General features: G+C 62.9%; 1 protein-coding gene and 1 long non-coding RNA gene across 2 annotated transcripts in view; one reads left to right on the top strand and one right to left on the bottom strand.

Moving 5' to 3' along the window:
* Positions 1 to 771: 771 nt before the first annotated feature.
* Positions 772 to 3,924, bottom strand: LOC118353995 (uncharacterized). Its single transcript, XR_004813808.2, has 3 exons — positions 3,108 to 3,924; positions 2,450 to 2,644; positions 772 to 873 (listed from the first exon to the last, which is right to left on the bottom strand). It is a non-coding gene; the product is annotated as an uncharacterized LOC118353995 (long non-coding RNA).
* Positions 3,925 to 5,288: 1,364 nt separating this feature from the next.
* Positions 5,289 to 6,540, top strand: part of VPS13D (vacuolar protein sorting 13 homolog D) — a 316,308-nt gene continuing 315,056 nt past the window's right edge. Inside the window, exon 1 of the mRNA XM_049107151.1 lies at positions 5,289 to 5,440. The gene's annotated coding sequence lies outside the window, so the exon portion shown is untranslated. The remainder of the gene's footprint in view (positions 5,441 to 6,540) is intronic.

The following is a 6,540-nucleotide window of genomic DNA, read 5'->3' as shown; positions in this document are numbered from 1 at the left end:
GGCAGTGTGGGGTGGGGGGCAGCTCCAGGAGTACAGGGGGGCCCGGGGCACAGCCTGGGGGGCCAGTGCTGGACGTGACCCTAGACCTGTTTCTGAGACTGGAGCCCTTTTCCAGAACGAAAAGTGGGGAGGAGGTTGCAGGCAGAGAGACTTCAGGAGAAGGTGGGGGGGCGGGGAGGGGGGAGCCTGGCTGGCCTTGAAATCACCAAGCCAACCCCCGGGTCAGGGTGGCCGCCTGGGCGCTGCCCTCTTCTGGGTGATTCCCTGGACCTCTCGCCCTCGGCCCTGCCTCCGCCCTCTCCATCCCCAGAGCAGGGCTCCGCAAACTCGAGCTGGGAGGGGAGAGCCGCTCGGATGCCCCTTGAGCTTCTATATTTCCTCTCCATTATTGCCCGAGGAGACAGGCGAGGTACCCACCACCCTGCCCCGCAGAGGAGGGCGCCGGGCAGGGCCCGAGGCGTGGTACTTCTCCAAGTCCAGCTGGGAGGACAGCCTGCCCGGGGAGGCTCCCGATAACCAGCTCCTTAGAACTGCACAACAGAGCCACAGGGTCCGGGGTTAAAGGGCAAGCACTCTCTCCCCTCCCCCCTCCCTCCTCCCTCCCTCCCTTCCCCTCCCTCCTGCTCCCTCCCTCTCCCCCTCCCTCCCTCTCCCTCCCTACCTCCTCCACCCTCTCTCCCTTCCCACTCCCTTCCCCTCCCTCCCTCTCCCTCCCCCCTCTCTCCCTCCCTCCCCTGGACTCCTCTGAGGCAGAGCTGAGAGGCTGCCCCGGGGCAAAGCTAACAGGAAGCCAGGGACTGTGTTCTAGCTTCGCCAGGAACCCGCAGTGTGGACCTGAACCTCCGTGTCCCATCTGGAGCTCAGACCTTGCACCTGTAAGCCAAGAGGGCGGGCGTCTGAGCTGTCCCCAGCTGTCCTGAGCTGTCTGGGCCTGCGCTGCCTGATACGGCACCGGGGGCCCTGGCCACCGTTGAGCACCGAGCGCAGCCAGTGCTACCCGAGGCGCGTGAAGTACATCTCAGGGCAGGATGCGGATTTTGAAGACCCAGCACAAAACAGATATAAAATATCTCATCAATCATTTTTGCATTGATGGCATATTGACATAACATTTTGCAGTGTCAGCTAGATAAAATATTAACATTAACTTTACCTGTTTCTTTTCACGCTAACGTGGATACTAGAACATTTGGAATTAGTATGTGATTCGCACTATATTCCTATCAGACAGTTAAATACCTTCACAATTTGATGAAATGAGTTTGTAATTACAATTGCAACCCCGCACCCCCACCCTGCCTGGGGGGCCTGAGTGGCTCAGCTGGTTGAGCGTCTGACTGGATTTCAGCTCTGGTTGTGACCTTGGGGTAATGAGATTGAGCAGCCTCTGCACTGGGCATAGATTCTCTCTCCCTCCCCCTGTGCTTTCTCTCTAAAAAGAAAAAAAAATTGCAACACCTCCCCCCACCCCTGAGATCCCTACCTCCCCTCTGGGACTCTTAAAGCCCTTATCACTTGTTACGATATCTTATAATTTACATCTCTGTTACATTTATTGCTTACGGTCTGCTCCTCTTGCTAGAACATAAGCTCCAGTGAGGCAGGGGTTTGCTATTTTGCTTAGTCATGTGGCGCCAAGTACATAGAATAGTGCCAGGCTCATAGTAGGTGGTCAATAAAAGGTGAACGAGTGAATGAATGTAGGCATAGGAAGTATGGGGGGGGTTCCATTGTCACCAAATCTTCCAATTTTTCTAGAAAGGCCCCAAATACAGATTCTCATGTATTATCTCCAGCTTTTAAAAATATTTTAACAATTTATTTTGGAGGGAGTGCAAGCAGGGGAGAGAGGGAGAGGGAGAGAGGATCTCAAGCAGACTCCCTTAACTCCCACTTAGAGCCCATGTGTGGCTTGATCCAACCCCTAGAAAATGAGCTGAGGCAAAATCAAGAGTCCGACACCCAACTGACCGAGTCACCCAGGCACCCCAATCTCCAGCCTTTTAAATGTTGTAATTCTAATTCTGTTACAGCAAGGTGTGGGCCAAAGGAAACATTTCTGTAGTGTCCAGTCCTCTCTGGTCTAGAGGATTCTGGGGGCTGATGCACACTAGGCCAGATGAGAAAGGGCCTGATGGAGGGAGTCCTGAGGAGGCCCCTCAAATCTAGCCTGCCCCAGAAAACTTGCCCCTTGTGGGCCAAGGTGCATCTAAGGGTCCAGCGTGGGTGGCGATTAAGGGACATCCCCCACCTCGTGTGCCCCTCACCAGTGGGGTGTCCGTGGCCAGTAGATGCTCCCATGCTGTGACCGCTGCATCTACCGTGGCTCAATCCTGGGAGTGAATCCTGAATCGGGCTCCCAACTCAGTGAGGAGCCTGCTTATCCCTCTCCCCTCCCCCCTGCTCATGCCCTCTCTCTCTCCCTCTAATTAAACAACAAAAAAAAAACCTTTAAAGTTTTTAACTGCTATGAATAAAGCTGCTGTGAACATTCCTGTACGTCTTTGCAGACACATGTGATTCCATTTCTCTCGGGTAGATATTTAGTAGGAGGATGGCTGTCTGGTCCATGCGCCTTCCGAGGGATTCCAAAGTGAGGGCCCAAAGACTTTTCAGTAGTACTAGTTGATTGGTGTCCTGGCATCTGCATTTTTAAAAAATATTTTATTTATTATTTATTCAAGATAGACAGAGAGAGAGAGAGAGGCAGAGGGAGAAGCAGGCTCCATGCCGGGAGCCCGATGTGGGACTCAATCCTAGGACCCGGGATCACGCCCTGGGCCAAAGGCAGGCGCCAAACCGCTGACTTACCCAGGGACCCCCTGGCATCTGCATTTTTAATAAACTCCCCAGGTACAGCTGAGGGTTCCTGTGCTAGAAGATCTGGACTCAGATCCTTCCGCTCTAATGGGCTGCTTCCCTTCTGCCTCCCATCTGCAGAGTCTGAGGTTTCACACCCAAACCTCATTCCCCGAGGGGACCTGGCGTTGAGATTCTGATAGGCGGTTCCCACCCCTGAGGAGCTCAGGCCTTGCCAGGAATGTTCAGCCCGCAGTCGCCTTCATTAGCTCAGCGTTATGAGGGTTGATAATTATGATGGTTAATACCCTACTGCAACCTTGCCATCAAGCCTCCTGCATCTTCTGACTTTTATGAGCTGAGGTCTTCCTGTCCTTGTGGGGCTGATGCAAGATGAAGGGTTCATTTGTTCATTTATTCCTTCGTTCACCTACAGCACCTCTAACCGGGCCTTTTCTGTGCGAGGCAATATCTCGATGCTAGAGAGGCATTTGTGGAAGGGAAAATCAGTGCTTTCAGGGTGCAGAAAGGTGATGATAAGTAGGAACAAGATAATTTCAAGTACCATTAAGTCCTGTATATGAGGAAATACAACAGGGTGATGGTTGAAGGGAACCTTAGGTAAGATAGCGGGGAAATGCTCTGGGAGGTGGAATCCAGCTATAGGACCCTCTGGCTATAGGACCCTCTGGCTATAGGACCATCCAGCTATAGGACCATCTGAGGGGGCCCCCGCAGCCTGCAGCCTCTGGAGGAAGACTGGGAGCTCTTCAGCTGTGGCTGGTTTGTATGGAGAAGTGCCGCACGTGTAAAGGGCACGCTAAATTTCAAAAACTTACTATAAAAAATCCCCCTAAAATACCGCATGATTTCTTTTTCTTTTTTTTTTTCCTGTCGGCTTCCAGGTTGATATGGTCATATTCTGGACATACTGAATTATGTGAAATACATGATTTTCCCTTTTTTTCTTTTAAAAAATGTACGAAGTAGTAAATTAAAAACTACGATGTGGCTTGTCTGTGTGGCTTGGACAGCAGATGTGGGGGGAAGGCATCCTAAGGAGAGAGACTGGGGGACGGACGGGGTCCTGGGGCAGAACCGAGGGATTGGGGGGAGCAGGGGCCCGAGGAGGACGGGGGCCGGGGCCCGAGGAGGACTGGGGGCGGGGCCCGAGGAGGACCGGGGGCGGGGCCCGAGGAGGATTGGAGGACGGGGGTGGGAGGAGGACTGCGGGGCGGGGGGCGGGAGGAGGATTGGGGGGCGGGGCCCGAGGAGGATCGGGGGCGGGGCCCGAGGAGGATGGGGGCGGGGCCCGAGGAGGACTGGGGCGGGGCCCGAGGAGGACCGGGGGCGGGGCCCGGAGGCGGACTGGGGGCGGGGCCCGAGGAGGACTGGAGGACGGGGGGTGGGAGGAGGACTGCGGGGCGGGGGGGCGGGAGGAGGATCGGGGGGCGGGGCCCGAGGAGGATGGGGGGCGGGGCCCGAGGAGGACTGGGGGCGGGGCCCGAGGAGGATCGGGGGCGGGGCCCGAGGAGGACCGGGGGCGGGGCCCGGAGGCGGACTGGGGGCGGGGCCCGAGGAGGACCGGGGGCGGGGCCCGAGGAGGACTGGAGGACGGGGGGTGGGAGGAGGACTGCGGGGCGGGGGGCGGGAGGAGGATCGGGGGGCGGGGCCCGAGGAGGATGGGGGGCGGGGCCCGAGGAGGACTGGGGGCGGGGCCCGAGGAGGATCGGGGGCGGGGCCCGAGGCGGACCGGGGGCGGGGCCCGGAGGCGGACTGGGGGCGGGGCCCGAGGAGGACCGGGGGCGGGGCCCGAGGAGGACTGGAGGACGGGGGGCGGGAGAAGGACCGGGGGGCGGGGCCCGAGGAGGACTGGCAGACGCGGGAATGGACCAGCGCGGTAGGAGCCTGGGGGTCGGCTCTCCAAGGGCTGGGTTTAATTCAGGTGTAAGCGGAGCTGCTTTAAGCAAGGAAGTGGCTCGGGCTCGGGAGTTGTAGCCGAGCCCTGGGCGCCGACCCCCGCGGATTCCGGCGCCTGCTCCCCTGCCGGCCTCGGCCCCCTGCCCCCTCCCCGGGCTCCCTGCGCCCTCCCTCTCCACCCCCCCAGCAGGCTCCCCGTTCCAGTCTCCCTCCTCCCGCCCCGCCCCTCCCTCCGTCCCCCGCCCCCATCTCCCACTCTCCCCTCCCCCCAGCCAGGCTCTCCCTGCCCCTCCATTCCCCGCCCCCGTCTCCCCTCCAGCCCCGTCTCCCCCTTCTCTCCCCCCCCATCTAGGCTCTCCCGGGCCCTCCGTCTCCCCCCTCCCGCCCCCCACCCTAGTCTCCCTCCCCGGTCTCCGGCCCCCGGCCCCCCAGCTCCCACTGCCCCGCCCCCGGCTCCCCCCTCCCGCCCCCCCGGGCTCCCCCCTCCGCTGCCCGCCCCCCCCCCCCGCCTCCGGGGGTCCGGCTGCAGCTGAGCCTCGGCGAGCGGCTGCGGGCGGCAGGGGGCGCCTCCTCGACGACTCGGCGCTCGGCTGGGCAGGCGCCGGCGCGTCGGCCGCTCGATTGGTCGGGTCTGGGCGGGCCGGACGCCGCGGGCCAGCGCCATTGAGGAGCCGGGAGGGGCAGCGCCGCGCAGGGCCGGGCTCGGCCGGGACGGCGGCAGGTACGGGGGCGGGGGGCGCGGGGGGGCGGGGGCGGGGGCGGCCCAGCGCCCGCTGTGTGTCGGCCCCGCCGCGGGAGCGCGCCCGGGACCTGGGACCCGGGACCCGGTGCCGGCCTCCCGCCGCCCAGCTCCTCGGGGCCCCGCCGGCCCCGCACGGCCCCGGCCCCGGCCCCGGCCCCGGCCCCGGCCCCGGGGTGCGAGGGCTCAGCCGCGACCCCGCGAGCCCCGCACGGGCGCCGGGCCGCCCCCCGAGGGTCCTCAGCGCCCGCCGGCTCGGGGCCCGCGCTCGGGGGCGGCGACCTCGGGCCTCCAGCCGCCCGTCCCCGCGCCCCGGGGTCACGGCCGGGCCGAAGCCCTCCCCGGGGCGGGACCCGGCGCCGCGCCCCCCGGCCTCCACCTGCGAGGCGGGGCCCGGTTCCCGGGAGCCCGAGGGCCGCGACCCCCCGCGCCCCCTGACCCCCGACCCCGACCCCTGACCCCGCGCCGGCTCCCCCCGCGCTCGGGCCCGCGGAGCTGCGCCTCCCGGGGCCTCTGTCGGCCCGGCCCAAGGTCGCGCGGCCGCCCCCAGCGGTCAGGGGTCGGGGGTCGGGGGTCGGGGGTCGGGGGAGGCCCCGGAGCGCTTGGCGGCCCGCCTCGCCGGGCTGGGGCCCTGCCCGACCCCGCAGCCCCGGGGGATCCGCTCGCCTCGCTGCGCTGCTACAGCCTCGGGGCCCGGGACCCCCACCCTCGGGGCCGGGACCGCGCTCGGGGCGACGCCGGCGGCTGGCGGGGGCGCTTGGGGCCGGTGCTCCCCGATCTCCGCGCCGACCTGTTGAAGGTCTCGGGCACAAATGTCTCTCGCCAGGCCGCTAAACACATCTTTTTTTTTTTTTTTATTTTAAAGATTTATCTATTTACTTAATAATGAGAGACACAGAGAGAGGCAGAAGCAGGCTCCATGCAGGGAGCCCGACGCGGGACTCGATCCCGGGACCCCGGGGTCACGCCCTGGGCCGAAGGCAGGCGCCAAACCGCTGAGCCACCCAGGGATCCCCCCATCTTATTTATTTATTCATTTATTTTTTTGATAATTTGTTCTTGTCATCTCTCCTCTGAACAAA

This window comes from Canis lupus, chromosome 2 (assembly GCF_003254725.2).
Source record: "Canis lupus dingo isolate Sandy chromosome 2, ASM325472v2, whole genome shotgun sequence".
NCBI classification, from domain to species: domain Eukaryota; kingdom Metazoa; phylum Chordata; class Mammalia; order Carnivora; family Canidae; genus Canis; species Canis lupus.
The sequence above is the reverse complement of the archived record's forward strand: the minus strand, read 5'-3'. Positions and strand labels throughout refer to the sequence as shown.